Source organism: Syngnathus typhle, unplaced genomic scaffold (genome assembly GCF_033458585.1).
Source record: "Syngnathus typhle isolate RoL2023-S1 ecotype Sweden unplaced genomic scaffold, RoL_Styp_1.0 HiC_scaffold_28, whole genome shotgun sequence".
Classification (NCBI taxonomy): Eukaryota; Metazoa; Chordata; class Actinopteri; order Syngnathiformes; family Syngnathidae; genus Syngnathus; species Syngnathus typhle.
The window spans coordinates 386,614-409,053 of NW_026871934.1; the positions used below are offsets into that span (position 1 = coordinate 386,614).

Sequence of the window (22,440 nt, forward strand, 5' to 3'; positions counted from 1 at the left end):
AATGCAGAAGAAGAAATACATTAAATGAACGTGTCACGTGCGGAATGGAGCAGGGCGGCCAAATGGAGCTTGGACCACGGTTTATTGAAGGGAAAAGGGTGGTGGAGTAGAGGATGAGGGGAACAAAGAGGCTGGAGGACATAGCAGGATTAACAGAGAGGCAAACAGGCAGGAACAAACTGGCAAACCGGGAAAAAGGCAGGAGCAAACAGGGAGGACGACAGGACTGGCAAACAGGACGGGCTAATAGAGACAGGCTTAACAGAACGATCCGAAAGGGAGTGACGCGCAGACAGGATTTAAATACAAGACTGGTAACGAGAGGCAGGTAATGGCAATGACAGTGATTACTGGTAGGAGGACACAGGCGGGACAGAGATGCGAACGGAAATTATAACAACACTGACACACAAAAAAACGAGCAGGAGCGGAGACGAGACGTGATAGGACAGTAAAGAAAAATTGGCACATATATGATAATTGGAAATCATTGTACAGACTATCGCTTAAACCAGGGGTCGGGAACCTATGGGTGGCGAGCCATATATGGCTCTTTTGGTGACTGTGTCTGGTTCGCGGAGAAATCTGACATCTGTTGACACAATCGAAGTCAGAAATGATTTTGTTATTATCAAAGTGAAAAATAGATAGACTGAAATCAAAATGTTAAATTGGCTTTCAAAATATAAAATATGATCACGTTTGCAATCCATCCCATCTGTTTTCTTCCGCTGAAATCCACGGTTGCGTCATATCAGCCAATCCCAGCTGCCCTTCGGTGTAGAGAAGGGTGACGCGAAGTCGGACAAAATAAAAGCGTGATTTTTATTGGACAACACGGTGCCTACGGAGTCATGAGAAGTAAAATTCCATCCGCTTTATTTAAAATTTCAGCTAGCTAGCTGGTGTGTGCCAGGCAAGCAAGAAAGATGGCGAAGAGAAAAAAAGATGACAATTACCGAACATTTCATAGTGAGTGGACCGAGCTAGTCAAGCTAGTCAACAGCAACTCAGTGTATGTGTGGTAGATTGGAATCGAGCACTCGGTGCTCGACTGTGTGGTCTGTCTGTATTGAGAGTCGGGGAGATGTTGACTGAGCGGGCAGTAAAAGATCGACTTGTACTGCATCCTTGCCTCCGTGTATTATTGGTGAAACAACCAGTAAGCAACCCACGGTTAGTGACAACACTACAACAGTGTATCAGAGCATAAAGCCACAACATGGTGTCAGAAGACGGTGTTACGGAGTAAGTCAAGGACAGTATTCAACACGTGTTGACCGAAGATAAGCGGCAAGCTAACGGGAGCTAACACAGCCGACATGGAGCAGTTCAGGCCACCGTCTCCGCTGATAATCACGGGGAACCTCGCTGAAAACTGGCGCAGGTGGGAGCAGCGTTTCCAGCTCTATATGGTTGCTTCTGGCGCGGTGGATAAAAATGAGGGGGTTAAAATTGCCATCCTGCTCCACACTGTCGGCGAAGAGGCGCTGGAAGTGTATAATACACTTGCCATTACCCCAGAAGGGGAGGAAGCAACGATGGAGGAAGTTTTGGAAGCATTCAGAGGCTACTGCAGTCCACAAAAGAACGTTGTTTTTGAACGCCATCAGTTTTGGTCACACACAATGTCATCAGGAATATCGGTGGACAGATTCATCACAGAACTACGTCAGAAGAGCAAGAACTGTGAGTTTGGAAGACATGAAGATGACATGATAAGGGATAAATTGGTGTTCAGCATTAGTGATACCCATCTGAAAGAGAGACTGTTACGTGATAATGCACTTACTTTACGCAGAGCAATGGAAACATGTAGATCAGCAGAACTCGCCAAGTCACAAATACAAGCGATGCAAGCGTCACCTGTTGTCCATGATGCCTCAGTGGATGCGTTAAATAGAGCAAGAGTGCAAACACGCAGCTGGGACAAGAACAAACCAAGCTACAAGAAGCAGGTAATGACTGTGTGCCGTAAATGCGGAAACAAGCACGAGCCTCGTCAATGCCCAGCTTACGGCGCTGTGTGTCATAAATGTGGAAAAAATAACCACTTTTCAAAGGTGTGTAGGGGTGGCTATGAGAAAAATAGCCATTGTAAGACAAAGACTGTAAACAATTTAGAAAAAGAAATGGACTGTTTATACATAGGCATGATTGGAAATGGAACCAAGAAAACAGCACACCAAACAAAGGACACTGTATGGCGCGAAACAGCCACGATCAGAGGTGTTGCAATTGACTTCAAGCTGGACACTGGTGCTGACGCTAATGTGCTGCCCAGGCAGCTATACCAGCAGCTACCAGGTCCCGTTCAGCTGCGTCCAACAAAGACTATGTTGATAGCTTTTGGAGGGGCACGCCTGACAGCAGATGGTGTTGCATCTTTAGAATGCAGAACGTCTAAACGCAAGGCTGTGCTGGACTTCCACGTGAGTAGCCAAGCAGACAAGCCAATTCTAGGAGGGGAGGCTTGTGAAGAGCTGCAACTGGTGAAGAGGATGGGGTCGCTCGCGGCAAAAGCTCCACAACAACAACAACCGCCAGCCACCAAAGAGGAGCTACTACTAAGATATGCTGATGTATTCACAGGATTGGGGGAATTTCCTGGAGTTCATCACATACACGTCGACCCCAGCGTCACTCCTGTGATTCACGCATGCAGGAATGTACCCCTCTCCATCATGGATGCGCTGAAAGTGACAATCAAAGACTTACAAAACAGAAAAGTGATAACACCGGTGAATGAACCAACAGAATGGGTGAACAGTCTTGTTGCCACTAAGAAAAAGAACGGGTCGCTGAGGGTGTGTTTGGATCCTTGCAACCTGAATGAGGCAGTCAAGCGCCAGCATTACTCCATTCCTACTCCTGAAGATGTGCGCAGCAGACTGGCTGGAAAATCCATCTTCTCCATCTTGGATGAGAAGGATGGGTACTGGCAGATCAAGCTAGATGAGCCATCATCTAAGCTCTGCACCTTCAACACGCCGTGGGGACGCTTTCGCTTCCTCAGGCTACCATTTGGGATTAGGTCGGCCAGTGAAGTCTTTCAACAAAAGAATTGTGAGACCTTCGGCGACATTCCAGGTGTGTACGTCATAGCAGACGACATGATTATAGCAGCATCGTCAGAGCAAGAACATGATGAAATCCTGCAGAAAGTAATGGAGAGAGCAAAGTCTGCCAATGTGAAATTTAACAAAGACAAAATCCAGTTCAAAGTGAACACAGTAAAATATATGGGACACATCATCACGGCAGCAGGACAGAGGGCTGATGACGCCAAGATCAAAGCGATTGTCGACATGCCGACCCCGGACGACAAACAAAGTCTCCAACGCCTGCTGGGAATGACAAAATTCCTGGCGCAGTACATACCAAATGTAGCCTCACTCACGGCACCCCTCAGACAGCTGCTAAAGAAGGACGTAGCATGGCAGTGGTGCCCACACCACAGCGCAGCACTACAGACGCTGAAGTCTACCCTCACACAGGCGCCTGTTCTGAGGTACTACGATCACAAGCAGCCGCTGACTCTGCAAGCAGATTCCTCAAAGGATGGGCTGGGAGCCTGTCTGCTGCAGGATGGCCACCCGGTGTGCTATGCATCAAGAGCGCTCACGGACACTGAAAAAAGATATGCGCAAATCGAGAAAGAGTTACTTGCCATAGTGTTTGCTGCTAAAAGGTTTCACCAGTATGTTTACGGAAGAACAGTAACAGTGCAGTCTGATCACAAACCTTTGGAGGTCATTGTGCGCAAACCACTGAGCAAAGCGCCAGCACGGCTGCAAGGGATGCTTCTACAACTACAGAGGTATGATTTGAATGTGACATATACACCAGGCAAACACATGTACATCGCGGACACGCTCTCACGCGCCACAGCGTGCAATGACAGTGGCAATCTCAATGAGAACCCTTGTGATGAGAGAGTTGTGTATGCCTTGGAAGCCACAGACGCGTTGAGTAACGAAACACTTAGCCAGCTGAAATCAGCAACGGCAGCAGATGGCGTGTTACAAGCTGTATGTGAGAGACACTTGAAGGGTTGGCCCATGAAAAAGAAAAGTCTGGACAGTAAACTACACAGTTACTGGCCAATGAGGGACAATATCAGCATCGTGAATGACATTGTGATGGTCGGAGACAAAATCATAATACCCGAGTGCTTCAAGAGAGTGATTTTGGAGAAGCTGCACCTTGCACACCAAGGCGTGCAGCGTACTAAAGCTAAAGCGAGAAAAGTCCTTTACTGGCCTGGCATGACACGAGACATAGAGACAATGGTGGAAAAATGTGTGCAGTGCCAGCAGCTACAGCCCAGACACCAGGCTGAGCCACTCATTCCACACCAGGTTCCTGAACTGCCATGGATGAAAGTTGGAGCTGACATCTTCGAGCTGCATGGTCAGTCATACCTGCTGTTGGTGGATTACCTGACAAAATATCCAGAAGTGCTCAACCTGACTGATAAAACAGCTCGCACGGTGATTCAGAAGATGAAGTCTGTCTTTGCCAGACATGGGATACCTAAGGAGGTAGTGAGTGATCATGTCCCATTCGCCAGCTATGAGATGCAGTCATTTGCAGCTTCATGGGAGTTCAAGCTCACACACTCCAGCCCAGGTTTTCCCTCTTCAAATGGAATGGCGGAGCGGGCCATAAAGACGGTAAAACACGCGCTGAAGAAAGCAGTGCAGACTGGCACTGACCCACATCTAGTGTTGCTGTCGCTGAGAAACACACCGGTGACAGGACTAAACCTGACACCTGCACAAATGTTGATGGGTAGAGTCCTGCGCAGCACACTTCCATGTTCCAGTGCTGTGCTGAAACAGTCATCCCCACAGCATATTCTCGAAAGAATACAGGACTTGCAGTCCCGGCAAAAGCAACACTACGACCAGCGTGCAAAGCAACTGCCAGTGCTGACCCCAGGAGACACGGTGCACATGCAGACGCGACGCGGCTGGGAGCCAGCGGTTGTCATCAGGCAGCGAGATGAACCACGCTCCTACACTGTACAGACACCGGCAGGGAGGACACGCAGGAGGAACAGGCGACATCTGAGAAAGATACACCCAAGCCTGTTCAAAGACTCTCACCCTGATGAACATTTGGACTCTGAGTTTCAACATACTCAGGCTACTGCAACAGTGGACTCACCACCACTGGAACCGGTACCACGCAACCCTTGTCCTGTGCCTGTGGACAGCATGCCCACATGCTATACCAGGAGTGGCAGAGCAGTTAGGCGCCCTGCCAGGTACACTGAATGACAAAGTGATGTTGTTACTCAATGTTAAGAAAGAAAGTGATGGAGAAATTAAAGTGTGGATGTTTTGTGTTTATCGTGAAGTGTTATAAAATGTTATAGGTTCGGAAGGAAAAAAAAAAAAAGATTGTTGAAAGCCATTTGGGTTGTTGAAACATGATTTGTTTGTAATTGATATATGCATGTCGAAATTGTGATCAATGTTGATACCAAAGAGTTAAGGTAACCGATACTAGATAAGCTACTTCTCAGTTGGAAAAGAGGGATGTGGTAGATTGGAATCGAGCACTCGGTGCTCGACTGTGTGGTCTGTCTGTATTGAGAGTCGGGGAGATGTTGACTGAGCGGGCAGTAAAAGATCGACTTGTACTGCATCCTTGCCTCCGTGTATTATTGGTGAAACAACCAGTAAGCAACCCACGGTTAGTGACAACACTACAACAGTGTATCAGAGCATAAAGCCACAACAGTATGGACTAGACAAGGTGACTTTAATTCAGCTAGTTTTGCTGGCACATTAGCAATTGTGAGCAACGGAAAGCCATTTACTGATGGTGAATATTTCAACATTTATGCTTGATGTGGCTAATGAACTTTTTGACGACTTCGCGGATAAAGAAAAGCTATTCAAACGGATAAAAGACATGCCTCTGTCAGCAAGAACCGTTCACGATCGGGCCATTATGACTGATGAGCGCCTCAACCCCTGCATGAAGCGCAACCTCACCGGATATCAACTGGACTACAAAGCCATCAGCAGAACAATGCAGCCCCAGAAGTATCATTAGTGGTGAGTTTTTTTCTAGGTTTCAATATAAAAAACGTTATTAAAAAGAATATATTAGTACACTCAAAAAATCGTTGGTCTTTTTGGTCTCGTTTTTTTTTTTTTGTTGTTGTGTTTTTAAACCGTATGGCTCTCACGGGAGATTTTTTTTTTTTTTAAATGGGCATTATATGGCTCTGTTCCCGATCCCTGGCTTAAACTGTCCAAAAACAGCTATCAATTGCTGAAATTTACATGGACATCTCTACCTATGACTACTTCAACATATTAAAGAGATTAGCCGGACCATGGTTGATTTAAAAGCAAGAACTGAGCAGCCTCTCTGCAGCTAAAATGCACTGTCTCATCTAATTCCGCACAGTGGTTCTTACCACCCTTCTCCATGCAAGCGAGACCTGGATGGTCTCCAGCAGACACACCCGAATGCTCAACCATCTTCACCCGAGTTGCCGCTGCAGACTCCTCCGCATCAGATGGCAGGACTAAATCCCTGACACAAAGGTTCATGAGCGAGCCGGCATGCCCAGTGTCTACACCCTCTTACAGAAAGCACAGGTCAGATGGGCTGGAAACGTCGTGAGGATGCCTGACAGCCGACTGCCGCAACAGCTGTTGTATGGCGAGTTGTGCAGGGCAAACAGACCGTGAGAGGACAGAAGAAACGCTTTAAAGACAGCCTGAAAGCTTCCCTCAGAGACCTCAGCATCGACACCAACAGCTGAGTGATGCATTCTCTGGAGTTTGGGCAAACTGGCGATGCAGGCTCACGACTGGAGCTCGCTACATTGCGGTTCGATTATTGCGTCTTTAGTACATCGCAGATTTTTTCCCAGCAACACAAAGGCCCAGAGAAAATGTGCTGAACGCAAGGCCCACACTGCCGCCATTACAGCGACTACACCCACCCATTTATTTGGTTTGTTAGAATGATTTTTGTCTCTGGTCCCCGAGTAATTGATTCCAAAGAGGTGGGTTTGTGAGCACCCTCATGACATCATGCATGCTGTGATCATGATGTTATAATTTCAGCATTCCATAGCCATCTATGATGCCAACACCCTCATACACGTCATTGGAAATTTCAATTGGGTTCAGGATAGTAGGGCCTTAACACAAGTCATAACAACACGTAGCACATTTCAAAGGTTCTGCCCTTTGAGTTGGGATTTTGTAGAAATAAACATGGAGGCCATTTTTATTTTATTTTATTATATTTCTAATTGAAGTAATTCATAATATAATCTTTAGAATCTCAACTTTGTTGTTCTGTAGATCGAGTGTGTGTTTAAAAATCTGGACCAATTCTCGGAAGAAGAAAAACTTCAACAACTGCAGGGACTGAAGCTTCGTTATTTTACCCCAAGAGAAGTCGCCAACATAATGGGCTTCCCAAAAAGCTTTTGTAAGTATGACAACCATCACCACTGTTGTATAGTTTAAAAAAAAAAGACTAACATACACTACCGTTCAAAGGTTTGGGGTCACAAAATTGTTTGGGTGACTCCAAACTTTTGAACGGTAGTGTAAATATTATTATAATAAAATATTATGAATTAAATATTATAAATTATATCGTATATTTGTATAAGATTATATATAATCTATGAATATAAGTATACATATATATTATAAGATTTTTTACACAGAAGATTATATATATAATCTATAAATAATTATCTAAATAAATATATACTCTACCGTTCAAAAGTTTGGGGTCACCCAAACAATTTTGTGACCCCAAACTTTTGAACGGTAGTGTAGTTCTATCAATTATCCATCCATCAATCCATCTACTTATAGTTTAAAAAAAAAAAGTCTAACATACACTACCGTTCAAAGGTTTGGGGTCACAAAATTGTTTGGGTGACTCCAAACTTTTGAACGGTAGTGTAAATATTATTATAATAAAATATTATGAATTAAATATTATAAATTATATCGTATATTTGTATAAGATTATATATAATCTATGAATATAAGTATACATATATATCAGGCATGTCAAACTTAGTTTGGCTCTGGGGCCGGATCCAGAGTTTCTTTTCTCAGGTGGGCCGGATCAGTAAAAGAATGTCAACTCCAACTATTTAGCTTTGTTTTTCAGTACTATGCTTTATCATTCAGCCTACATTTGTAGCCTACCCTACATATTATAATCACGGATGACAAGGGATCTTTTCTAAGCATAACACATTTATTCACAAACAATGGAGAAAAAAAATGATTTTCATGTTTGGCATTGAATGTGTTAACAACTGGTTTATTTTAACAGTTGAGTGAATGCAGTTTTACACCTGAACCAACTCACCACACTAAACAAACTCAAGTGGGAGCTATGAAAAAAAATGTTTTGCCTTAATTGTCATACTGCTTTGAAATAATAATAAATAAAATTACAAAATAAAGGTTTTAGCAGTGCATGGGCAATAAGATTAGACTACATCAGCTCAAACTACTAGGCTGGGCCTACTGAAGCTGAGAATATACTGCACAATATTAATTGTCTTTAATATGAAACCAGATTAATCTTATTTTTAATGATTTCTATTCATGCGTGCAAACAAATGTCGTGTCATCACACTTTTTTCTCTCTCACTGCACTCCTGCAGTCTACTTGCTGCTGCTGGCTCCTGAAACTTGGCATTTTTTGCTTTTACAAGTGCGTCGATATCAGGTGTCAAATGCTGAGTAGCAGCACATTTAACAATGTCATTCAAGTGTTCATTTGTTAACTTTGAGCGCTGCTTTGTTTTATTATTGTTCATCACGGAGAACACCTGTTCACAAAGATAAGTAGTCTCAAACATGGAGAGAACCTTTGCAGCCATGGCTGTTATTTTGGGGTAACCTGGCACAAGATACTGATAAAACGTATCCAATCCCACGGACCCAAATGTATCCTTCATAGCGGAATCGCACTGCAAGTCAATAAGCTCGAGCTGAATGTCAGCTGGCACACCAGAAGGCTTCACTGTAAATGGCGAGCGAAAAAAGCCGAACTTGTTCTCAAGTTCACTGAAAACCTGAAACCTCCGCTCAAACTCTCGCAGCAAATCTGTTATGTTGTCTTTATATTTATCCAAATCGGGACGATCCGGTGCCTTCGGACGCACAGCTGTGAGACATGAGAAGTGCGTGGTGCCACCGCTGGATAGCTGCGTCTCCCACAATTTTGCCTCGTAGCTCAAAGAAGCGCTTGAGTACTACACCTCTGCTTAACCAGCGAATGTTTATTTCCTGGTACTAACTCGTGTCAGTGCCGCATGGTGGACGTGAGCTCTTTTACACATTTACTGCCCTCTAGCGGCCGGAGGGAGCATTTGAGTTGTATTTATTTTAAAGAATCATAACTTTTGATAGAAATGAGCTAGTGACTCGCTTCTTTTTTTGACATACTCAGAAATTTATGACGGGCCGGATCAAATCATCCAACGGGCCGGGTCCGGCCCGCGGGCCGTATGTTTGACATGCCTGATATATATTATAAGATTTTTTACACAGAAGATTATATATATAATCTATAAATAATTATCTAAATAAATATATACTCTACCGTTCAAAAGTTTGGGGTCACCCAAACAATTTTGTGACCCCAAACTTTTGAACGGTAGTGTAGTTCTATCAACTATCCATCCATCAATCCATCTTCTTCCGCTTATCCGGGGTCGGGTCGCGGGGGCAGCAGCTTCAGGAGGGACTCCCAGACTTCCCTCTCCCCAGCTACTTCATCCAGCTCATCCCAAGGCGTTCCCAGGCCAGCTGAGAGATATAGTCTCTGCAGCGCGTCCTGGGTCGTCCCCGGGGTCTCCTACCAGTGGGACATGCCCGGAACACCTCCCCAAGAAGGCGTCCAGGAGGCATCCTGATGAGATCCCCGAGCCACCTCATCTGGCTCCTCTCAACGTGGACTCTACTCCAAGTCTCTCCTGGATGACGAGCTTCTCACCCTATCTCTAAGAGAGCGCCCGGACATCCTGCGGAGAAAACTCATTTCGGCCGCTTGTATCCGGGATGTCCTTCTTTCGGTCATGACCCATAGCTTGTGACCATAGGTGAGGGTAGGAGCGTAAATCGACCGGTAAATTGAGAGCTTTGCCTTTTGGCTCAACTATCTTTACCTCGACGGACCGGTACAGAGTCCGCATTACTGCCGCGCTGCACCGATCCGCCTGTCGATCTCACGCTCCATCTTCCCCTCACTCATGAACAAGACCCCAAGATACTTGAACTCCTCCACTTGGGGCAGGATCTCATCCCTGATCCGGAGAGGGCATTCCACCCTTTTCTGATCGAGGACCATGGACTTGGATTTGGAGGTGCTGACCCTCATCCCGAGCGCTTCACACTCGGCTGCGAACCGCTTCAGTGAGAGCTGGAGATCACGGCCTTAAGATGCCAACAGCACCACGTCGTCTGCAAAAAGCAGAGACGCGATGCTGAGGTCCCCAAACCGGACCCCCTCAACGCCTCGGCTGCGCCTAGAAATTCTGCCCATAAAAATTATGAACAGAATCTGTGACAAAGGCCAGCCTTGGCGGAGTCCAGCCATTACTGGGAACGAATCCGACTTACTGCCGGAAATGCGGACCAAACTCTGGCATCGGTGATAGGGAACCACCCTTATCAGTTGGCTCGGTACCCCGTACTCCCGAAGCACCCCCCACAGAACCTCCCAAGGGACACGGTCGAACGCCTTCTCCAAGTCCACAAAACACATGTGGACTGGTTGGGCGAACCCATGCATCCTCGAGGATTCTGCTGAGGGTGAAGAGCTGGTCCAGTGTTCCAGGGTGAAGAGCTGGTCCAGTGTTCCACGGCCAGGACGAAAGCCACATTGCTCCATTTGAATCCGACCTCCCGACGGACTCTCCTCTCCAGCACCCCTGAATAGAGCTTACCAGGGAGGCTGAGGAGTATAATTTCCCTGTAATTGGAACACACCCTCCTGTCCCCCTTCTTAAAGAGGGGAACCACCACTCCAGTCTGCCAATCCAGAGGCACTGTCCCCGATGTCCACGCAATGTTGTAAAGGCATGTCAGCCATGACAGCCCCACAACATCCAGAGCCCTTAAGAACTCCGGGCGGATCATATCCACCCCCGGGGCCTTGCCACCGAGGAGTTTTTTAACTACCTCAGTGACTTCGACCCCAGAGATTGGAAAGTCCGCCTCAGAGTCCCCAGGCCCTGCTTCCACAATGGAAGGCGTGTAGGTGGAATTGAGGAGGTCTTCGAAGTATTCTCCCCACCGACACACGACGTCCCAAGTCGAGGTCAGCAGCACGCCATCCCCACTGTAAACAGTGTAGACATTGCACTGCTTCCCCCTCCTGAGACGCCGGATGGTGGACCAGAATTTCCTCGAAGCCGTCCGGTAGTCATTCTCCATTGCCTCGCCAAACTCCTCCCACACCCGGGTTTTTGCCTCAGCAACCGCAGAGGCCACGTTCCGCTTGGCCACCCGGTACCTGTCAGCTGCCTCCGGAGTCCCGCAGGAAAAAACGCCCCGATAGGACTCCTTCTTCAGCTTGACGGCATCCCTTACCGCCGGTATCCACCAGCGGGTTCGGGGATTGCCCCCACGACAGGCACCAATGACCTTACGGCCACAGCTCCGGTCGGCCGCCTCAACAATGGAGATGCGGAACAAGGTCCACTCGGACTCAGTGTCCCCCGGCTCCCACGGGACGTGGGAAAAGCTCTGCCGGAGGTGGGAGTTGAAGCTCTTCCTGACTGGGGATTCCGCCAGACGTTCCCAGCAGACCCTCACAGAGCGTTTAGGGGTGTAAATCGCGGGTTTTGTCACGATACGATATCATATCAAGTCAAGTCAAGTTTATTTGTATAGCCCTAAATCACAAGCAGTCTCAAAGGCCTTCACTTAGACAAAAATTGACAATTATTCTGAAAGCATCCCCTGATCTTAAGCTCCCAAAAGGGCAACGAAAAACTCAAAAAAAACCTACCAGGGGAAAATGAGAAACCTTGTGAAGGGACCACAGATGGAAGGATCCCCCTTTCAGGATCACCAGGTTGAAATGGATGCAGAGAGGGCACAAATGATACAATATGGAAATCAATGAAATAAAAAGTGGATGTCCATGTCAGAGCGAAGGGCTGCCGAAGGAGCCCTCAATTGTCCTGGCAGTGTCTTGGAGGAGGTTGAGCTGCAGTTCCCCCATCCTGAATTGGCCCACGAGAATCCAGATAGCCGCTGTCAGCTTGGGTGCCACCTAACCACCTCCCCAGCCCGGGAGGGGGTGGAGAGGGAGAGAAAACAAACTCCAGCCGAATCGGCCACTACAGGTTAGTTAAAGCCCATGTCATAGAAATGTGACTTTAAACGTGACTGTTTCTACTGAGGTAGCAGTCCTAATATCCATTGGTAGGGCATTCCAAAGCTCTGGAGCCCGAATAGAAAATGCTCTAGAGCCTGCAGACATTTTCTTGGCCCTCGGTGTCGCTAAAAAGGTAGCGTTTTGCGAACGAAGGTTACGAGACGGAACATAAGGAACAACTAGGTCGACGAGATATGAAGGCGCTAAGCCATGCAGTGGTTAATAGAAGAACCTTGAAGTCACATCTTAAATGGACCGGGAGCCAATGTAAGTTGGCTAATATTGGGGTAATGTGATCAAATTTTCTTGTCCGTGAGAGCAGCCTTGCAGCAGCATTTTGTAGACTTTTGATGCGGGACTTAGGAAGACCAGAGAATAGTACATTACAGTAGTCCAGGCGCGACGTGACTTACGCATGTATATATAATAGTTTCCGCATCACCGGTCGAGAGGATCGGATGAATCTTTGCAATATTACGAAGGTGAAAAAAACGCAATTCTGGTTATATTCTTAATGTACTTTTGAAAGGAAAGAGTTTGGTCAAATATTACCCCGAGATTAGTTACAGTATCGCACTGAGTGATAGTACGGTTATCTATAGTTATAGCGGTTTCCTTGAATAAGTGTTGATAACGAGTTGGACCAATTATCAACATCTCAGTTTCATCTGGGTTAAGACGAAGGAAGTTGAGAGACATCCATTGCTTGATCTCCGCAAGGCATGCCTCAAGATTATCGATACAAAGAACCACAATACAATATTTGCCGATATCTTAAAGCCTGCTGTGATTCATTCACGATACATCATGATATAGTGCTCTACAATCGATATAGAACAATATCCTGATTTATAACAATTCATACGCAAAATCAACAAGGTACTGCAAACTCTTTATTTAGGAAATTACAAAGTGCTTCCAAACGAATGACTTGAAGCCCAAAGGGGAGCGAATTTCTTCGTCTTCTTGGACACTAGCCATAGCACCAGCCCAGGAGCCGCGTAGTTGTCGGCTCCCCTTCCACCTGCCTGCTCTGCTCACAACACAACACGCCGCGGACTGCTCCCGGAAAGAGGAAGCAAGCAACAATGAACTGGATTTCAAAATAAAGTCGCGTCTAATGTCCAAGGTCAAAAACGGGCGATTTAGATCGATGTTTACGTTTAGCATCGATGGCAACAAATCGTAGAGCATTATATCGATTAATCGATGTGTATCGATGAATCGTTACACCCCTAAGAGCGTTTGGGTCTGCTAGGTCGGACCGGCATCTTCCGCCACCATCGGAGCCAACCCACCACCAGGTGGTGATCAGTTGACAGCTCCGCCCCTCTCTTCGCCCGAGTGTCCAAAACATGCGGCCGCAAATCTGATGACACGACTACAAAGTCGATCATCGAACTGCGGCCTAGGGTGTCCTGGTGCCAAGTGCACACATGGACACCCTTATGTTTGAACATGGTTTTCATTATAGAAAATCTGTGTCGAGGACAGAAGTCCAATAATAGAACACCGCTCGGGTTCAGATCGGAGCGGCCGTTCTCCCAATCACGCCCTTCCAGGTCTCACTGTCATTGCCCACGTGAACATTGAAGTCACCCAGTAAAACGATGGAGTCCCCAGAAGGAACGCTCTCCAGCACTTCCTCCAGGGACTCCAAGAAGGGTGGGTACTCTGAGTTGCCGTTTGGTGCATAGACACAAACAACAGTCAGGACCCATCCCCCCACCCGAAGGCGGAGGGAGGCTACCCTCTCGTTCACCAGGGTGAACCCCATTGTGCAGGCGCCCAGCCGGGGGGCAATAAGTATACCCACACCTGCTCCACGCCTCTCGCCGTGGGCAACTCCAGAGTGGAAGAGAGTCCAGCCCCTCTCGAGTTCTATCAACTACACTAAGTAAACTGTATAAGTGATAAATGAGAAATTTAAATACCGTCATTTTCGGACTAAAATACGGAATATAGGTCGCATTAGCCATAAAATGCACAATAACGTGAAAAAACCCACAAGTCGCTCCGGAGTATAAGTCGCATTTTGGGGGGGAAATTTATTTGACAAAATCCAACACCAAGAACAGACATGAACGAGCAACAACAGGCTAAACGATAGGTATGCTAACGTGACATGAACACTAACGAAGAGCTGAGAACGGGCCTGACGTAACATTCAGAGTTATTAAAAAAACTATTACATAAATAACACGTTTATAAAACCATCTGTCACTCCAATTCATTAAATCCATCGATCGTCCTTTGTCAACAATGGTTGCACGCCACTGACGGCACTTGCACTTAAAAATATTCCACAGGCCTATATAATGATATATAAATTAGATATCAAAAAACTATTATGGAAGCAATAATATTATCAAACCATCTGTGTACTCTAAATCATGAAATCCATCGATCAAATTCCTCGTCCTTTGTCAGCAACGCCGCGCGTGCGCCCTGACGTCAGCCTCGTCGTTATTCCACAGATCTAGTACACTACCGTTCAAAAGTTTGGGGTTACAAAATTGTTTGGGTGACCCCAAACTTTTGAACGGTAGTGTAAATATTATTATAATAAAATATTATGAATTAAATATTATAAATTATATTTTATATCTGTATAAGGTTATATATAATCTATGAATATAAGTATACATATATATTATACGATTTTTTACACAGAAGATTATATATATAATCTATAAATAATTATCTAAATAAATATATACACTACCGTTCAAAAGTTTGGGGTCACCCAAACAATTTTGTGACCCCAAACTTTTGAACGGTAGTGTATATTACTATATTGTAGCGTTAACAAAGTACAAGGAAAGACGTGGGTTTGGTAAACGGCTCTTTATTTAACAAAACAAACTTCCAGGCGTGTGGCGACGTGGACTTCCAGTCACAAAGGTGGAAGAGAGATCCATAGAATAGGACCGGGCGTGCGTAAAAGCCATGACCGAGCCCCATCCACCGTCCCCGGTGTCAAACGCGCACTTTTTATCAAAGTGCCACCGGCTCACCGGTAACAGGTTCGATAAGCCGGGGTGAAGAGACTCGTCCGTATCTAACCACCCGAGTTAAATAAATTCTACCAGAATCAATCTAATTTCTTTATGACGCCAATCCCTCTCAAGTCATCCGACGCGCGAGCCGAGTAACTCAATTCGAGGCGAGTCGTAGAAATGACCGCGCCATAATGATGGCTTGTGTTATGTTACGGATATTTTTAGATGCCTTTGTTAAGACCTCAGAATTTGTTGTTCTAGCGCACCCTTGCACTAATTTTGCTGAAGTAACTTTTGATACGGATCTGCTCTACTTTGTTGCGGAAGTAGCGAGCCTACTTCTCTTTATTCGAAGAAAAATCAAATTAGTGGAAGTATGACGATAATAGTATTTGAGAAGGAATTTAATGCATTAAATCGTTAATTCTAACATTATATACACTACCGTTCAAAAGTTTGGGGTCACAAAATTGTTTGGGTGACCCCAAACTTTTGAACGGTAGTGTAAATATTATTATAATGAAATATTATGAATTAAATATTATAAATTATATTTTATATTTGTATAAGATTATATATAATCTATGAATATAAATATACATATATATAATAAGATTTTTTACACAGATTATATGTATAATCTATAAATAATTATCTAAATAAATATATACACTACCATTCAAAATTTGGGGTCACCCAAACAATTTTGTGACCCCAAACTTTTGAACGGTAGTGTATATATAAACACTTAAGCTTTGGAATGCTTTAACGAACTCGATTGTTTAAAAAGAATAATATTTTTCTTAATACAAATCCAAATGATTTACACAAATTATAATTATCCTGCAATTAATTTTGAAGGCAAATTAATCCCTCAAAATCGTCCAATGTAGCTTTTGACGGGGCCCGACGTACATTTACTAATTATAACTCTACCACTAATCCAAATAATCGAATTTAAACACCTTCGTTATTTTACTCAAGTAAAGCCAATATTTGAACGAATTACATGTTTAACGAGATGCACTCATCCCTCAAATAATTATGAAGGCAATTTAATTCCCAAAGTTGTCCGATTTAGCTTTTGACGCGGCCCGACAAAAATAAGAACGGGCCCGCGCTCGACGGACAATTAAATTCCTTTTAACTCTGCACTAATCCAATTAATCTAGTTTAAACACCTTTGTTATTTTTATTTCTTACGGTATGATTGCATACCATAAAAATCAAACCAACCACAAACAATTGCATATATCATACAAATTCGCGCACAACGAATTAAATGAGTATATAAAACACATTTATTGAAGAAGCATGAAATAGAATTACCAATCTTAATTCCTCCAAATACTGAACAATCCCACTCACTGATACACGTGCAAATAAAATCATTCAATCTCGGACTACTTTGATTGTAAAACATAGTTCAGAAAAGAAGGAAAAGGTAGCTACCAATTGGGCATTATTTTTTGGTGGAAATAAAGTCAAGTGATCAGTTCGATCTTATTTCTAAAATTCCAATTTGGGACCCCGGTTGGCCTCGATGACTTAACCCCCCCCCCCCCCCCTCGCGTAAATACAGAAAAGGTTGTTCCCCTCACCTAGTTCCTCATGCAATGTTGTCCAGTCCAATTATTTTGAGTAAACCCAACTTAATCCAGGCAAGCGATCTTGCGTCTCACACAAAGATCTCGGAGGCTTAGAAAAAGTCTTGGAACTCGTACGGGCTTCTTCACGTATGAACGCTTTTTGGGAGAGAGAGCCCCGTAGCTGCCTATAGCGGTCTTTTTATAGACTTCTCTGCCCCCCCCCCCTTTCGCTGGCCTCTATACTGCCCAGTTTCCCACGCTTATACATCTGCTGCTTTCTGACAGCTGTTTCCGCCCTTCATCTGTCCCACCAAAGGTTCGGCCAACACCCCTACTTCCTCTTTTCTTCACTTCTCTTTTTGTAAAAATAATACTTCAAAGTTACACTTCAACCATAAAATCAAAAATCCAAACTTGAGTCAATATTTTAAACAATTTTTAACACACCGCCATTTTCATAGTGGCGGGCACCTTGGTCTAATTGAGTGATAATATTGCTATAAACTTTTACAGAATATATTTCAGCCAAGCAAAGAAATTAAGATCAAAAATTAAAAAACTCATTTGTGCTTCCGTGCGTGACCCAAAAACCGACCCCGTGTTATTCTGTTTATTTCTATTTTTGCTAGTTCAGCTTGTCTTGCCCATCTTTGGCACCATCTCTTGGAAAAATTTGGAATTTCAGCCCTGCCAATTTATTCAATAATTCTCAATTCAAATTTTGCACCACCTGCTGCTAAAAATTGGAATTTCAGCCCTGCCAATTTATTCCTGGGAGCAATTTATACTCACTTTTTGCCCCATCTGTTCCCCCCACACCCCATGTTACATGACACCGGACAGCCATCCGGCCGAGCGCCGGCCCCCGACTTCTATCCACGGAGATGAAAGAGAGCTCCGTAGAGTAGGAGCGGGCAAGCGTAAAAGTCATAATAGTTTTTCAAACCTCCTGTGTCACTCCAAATCCTTAAATCCTTCAAACTCTTCGTCCTCCGTGTCACTTAGAAACAAAGCCGCTAATCATGCCGGTAGTACGTGGGGCCCTTCGTCATGTCCGTCCTCCCGTGATCAATCGTTGTCTTTTTTGTAAACAACCGCCGTGCCGCTGACGTCACTTGAAATTCAAATTATAGTAATCCCTTGCTACATCGCCGTTTGTTTATCGCGGTTTCACTTTTTTTTTTTTAAATCTTTGGAAAAATTCACATATAAGTCGCTCCTCATTATAAGTCGCCCCAAACTATGAAAAGAAATGCGACTTATAGTCAGAAAATTACGGTATTCGTCAAAGTACTTCATACGCTAGATGTTGAATTCATCCATTCTTTGGCGATACGATTATCCAAATGATTTAGGCTCTTTAAAAGCACTGTACTTGCTTTCCTGCAATGTTCTTGGGCACACCAAATTGCATGGGGGTTTCTGAATACTGGACAGGAGAGAGTATCAGGCTGTTAGTCAGACTTCCATCAAGTACAATTTGACTTTTATACAAGTAGTAGAACTAAGATAAACACCCTTTCTTCAGATCAGAATGCATGTGTTATGTAAACACGCAATATAACATCCTACATAGGGACACTCCACTAAAAGGCCTTAGAATTATGTTCTCAAAAACAACATTTTATTCAAGGTATCTTGCCGTCACATCACCACAATATTCAATGGGTTTAATGACAATCCTACGCCCATCTAAGTTCAGTCTTGTTTGCAGTGAATGCTGAGCTAAAGCAACCTGCCCTTTGTCACCACTTCACGTCGATACTCTGATGGACAGAATGAAATGATGAACCACTGCAATGTCATTTTACAACAAGAAAATAAACTGTGAACAAAAGTGGGTTTAAGCTGTTTAGCTGTTAATAGCTCTTTGACAGTGCAGTATCATAAAGCTTTAGTTGCTTGTTTAATCTCATACTTAGCTTGTAGTAAACACATCCCCAACATTCCTGACTCCATTACTTCATTGTACGTAACAATGCGAAACCATTTGTATGTTGTACTGTATATGTACAGTTGTGTACCAGATGTTGAAATAATACTTGTCTTTTTAATGTCTTTATTTAGCTTTTCCAGATCAAATCCCCACCAGGCAGTGTTACAAACTTCTAGGAAACAGCCTCAATGTTGTGGTGGTGACAAGACTGCTACACCAGTTGCTCTCCAAGTGGTGAGCAATGGAGGCAAATAAAGTTGCCATTCCAGGTATTATTTAAAGCAGCACTGTCAAGAATTTGGACCTTCCTTAAAATGTATTTGTAACCGTTTTGATGAAATCTCGATTTAGAACTACAGTAATCCCACGTTTATCGTGAATAATTGGTTTCAAGACCACCCGCAATATGTGAAAATCCGCGAAGTAGTGTCACCCTTTTTTTAACATACATAAATTGTTTATGTATCAATAAGTGTATATTAAACCATATAAGTGCATATGTTATCATTAGAACATTAAATAATAGTTTCAAACAAGTAAATACTACGTATATTAATACGTAGTGTAAATGACATACAGAAACAATGGATAAATAATATAAATATAAATATGATACGTGTGTGTGCGCGCGCGTGTGCGTTTGTCAAAGTCAAAGTCTGCTTTATTGTCAATTTCTTCACATGTCAAGACATACAAAGAGATCGAAATTGCGTTTCCTACTATCCCACGGTGACAAGACATATTACACATTCAAGGAAACAATAAAAAAAGTAAAAATAAGAAGGCACATACAATGAATAAATAAGAGCAATGAATAAATAAGAGCAACTTAGTGGAAATGGTGGCATACAGCAGACAGTCAGTATAAAAGTACAGGAGGAGTAGTGCAAGTGGAGGAGTGCAAGGCAGCCATCGTGGCCTAAAAGGTCAGGACATCATGTAGCCGAGGGTGGAGGGGGGAGAGGATGGAGAGAGTTCAGGATCCTAACAGCCTGGAGTATGAAGCTGTTGGTTCCAAAAACCACCCGCAATAAGTGAAATCCGCGAAGTAGGGTCACCCGCTCATCTGTACATTTTTTGTGTGTCAATAAATGTATATGAAACCATTTAAGTGCATATTTTATATTATATATATATATATATATATATTATTCACATATAAATAACATAAACATTTTTGTATAAATATTGAAATTATAACCATTATACGTGCGTGTATGTGTGCGTGTGCGTGCGTGTGTGTGTGTGAGACATGTAGCTAAAGTATACATGCTGTAAATATGTAAAAACATGTTTTGTTTGTTTTTAACAAAATATGTTTTTAGAACTTTTATTATTATAACAACTTTTTTATAACAAGGTACATACTATAAATATGGTTTTAGAACTCTTTTATTATTACTATTTTTTTATAACAATGGACAATACTGGAAATGTTTTTAGAACTCTTATTATAACAACTTTTTTTATTTAAAGGTAGAAGTGGTCGTACTGCAATTCTGTGGACACTCCCTGCCTTCTGTTGGCGTGTGGGCAACTTTCGTGCCATAATTCCTCAATTTATTTTGAATTTGTGAATTTCTTCTTTTTTTTTTTTTTTGAAAAAACCTGCGACGTACTGAAGCCGCGATAATCGAATCGCGATGTAGCGAGGGATTACTGTAGTTGAATTGTACCATTGTGATTGCCTGGCGGTGTCTTTATTACTTTTACTGGCACAAATAAAAATTGAGGTGGACCTGCCACACAAAAAAATGTGCTCACATGCTTTACATCAGGGGTGGCCAACCTGCGGCTCGCGAGCCGCATGCGACTTTTTGCCGGGTTTCATGCGGCTCCTTTACGTTCGGCTCGCGAGCCGCATGCGGCTCTTTGCCGGGTTTCACGCGGCTCTTTTATGTTCACTTCGCTTTGGGGGGGGTGTTAATGGGACATCAAACGCTGCGTGTTCGCTTCGGGGGGGGGAGGTGTAAATGGGACGTCAAACGCTGCGTGTTCACTTCGCTTCGGGGGGGGGGGGAGTTAATGGGACGTCAAACGCTGCGTGTTCGCTTCGAGGGGGGGGATGGTATGTGGCTCTTTGCGGTACACAGTAAAAAAATTTGGCTTAGTCTCTGACTGGCTGGCCACCCCTGCTTTACAGCATATGTCACTTCCCCCTTTCCTTGCAAATACAGAAGTCGATGCAGTCGCATATGTGCAATTGGTACTGGATAAGCGCCACAATATCTGATGAAACAGTTGCAAATTATTTTAATGTAGTAAAAATAACATTAGTAATAATGAGGATGGCAAAACGAGAGCAAGACTTGAACCTGTGACGCGCTGGGTTAAGGACTTCATTCGCTGCGACCGCTCTTGCCACTCTGCGCTACGAGGCAGCACACTCAGTTGTGCAGAATTTGTACTTGTGTGTCTCAAGCAATTCAAGGCAACGCAAGGTAGGGAGTTACCGGTCACTCTCCTGTATCAGCTGTCACTGTCAAACAATTTATGGCAAAATAAGGTAGGGAGTTGCCAGTAACTCTCCTGTATCATACCGTCACTCTCACTCCCGCATTCCTCTTCCAGAACTTTTTCACGCTCAGTCACAGCTGTCACAATACCCGCAACAAATGTTGATAAGTCACAGTTTTTTTTCATAGTTTGGCTGGGGGTGCGACTTATACTCAGGAGTGACTTATGTTAACACATTATATCATTTCACACGTTATTTTCACATTAAACCGCATGAGGGCTCTTCAGGCCTGTGGAATAATTGGAACTGCAACTGACGATTGTCAGGGCCCCGGGGTGGCATGTTTCTTTTATCCACAGGGAGCAACTGTGAGCAGAGTGCAGAGGGCACAGGTGTGACTCATCAGGCTGGTTAAGGAGTGCTCTTAAGGAGCATGCTGTCGACTGCTCGTCGCCTGAGTGTCCCTACCAGTGTGATCATCTCCACGGTTGTGCCTCTAGCTCCTCGATCTTGCTCCTTGATCTTGCTCCTAGTTCTCGCCTTGCTCATCCACGCCACGCTATTCAGATTCCTCTGGTTTGCAGTAAGATCTCCGCCACAGTCACGTTGATTCCTCTGACCAGGTCTTGTGCATCCTGCAGATTACTTCCACCGATCACCACCAAGATCCACCGCGTTCTGGCTGAAGTCCTCACGCCCCGCCACTGCTGCCCCGCTCCTGACTCTGATCATCCCGCTCTACCTCACCGCAGCTCCTCCAATAAACACTCCTAACTCATTCTGGACATCTGAGTTGGTTTTTCTGCATGTGGGTCAAATCAGTCATTACAACGATGACGGAACACTCAGGCCAATCAGACGCGCCCTCGCGGAACAACAATACCAACTCCAATCCCACGAGTCCACTCTCCAAGCCCTCCTGGAGCAGCAGCAGCGAACCAATGATCAGCTGGAACAAGTGACCAGATTGCTCCAAAACACCCAGGTCAGAGAAACCCCCTTACCGCCAGTTGGCGCCTCAAGCTCTTCCGCATCGCTGCCGAGTCTGCA

At 44.3% G+C, this 22,440-nt stretch overlaps 1 long non-coding RNA gene across 2 annotated transcripts in view; it reads left to right on the top strand.

Annotated features, from left to right (window-relative positions):
- Window positions 1-22,025, top strand: part of LOC133147092 (uncharacterized) — a 33,367-nt gene extending 11,342 nt beyond the window's left edge. Inside the window, exons 2-4 of one of the 2 annotated variants that reach the window (XR_009711506.1) lie at window positions 7,341-7,470; window positions 19,064-19,201; window positions 21,750-22,025. This is a non-coding gene — a long non-coding RNA (uncharacterized LOC133147092). Of the gene's footprint in view, window positions 1-7,340; window positions 7,471-19,063; window positions 20,039-21,749 lie in introns of those variants that run through there. The other variant, XR_009711505.1, reaches the window with a different exon arrangement.
- The last annotated feature ends 415 nt before the right edge of the window (window positions 22,026-22,440 follow it).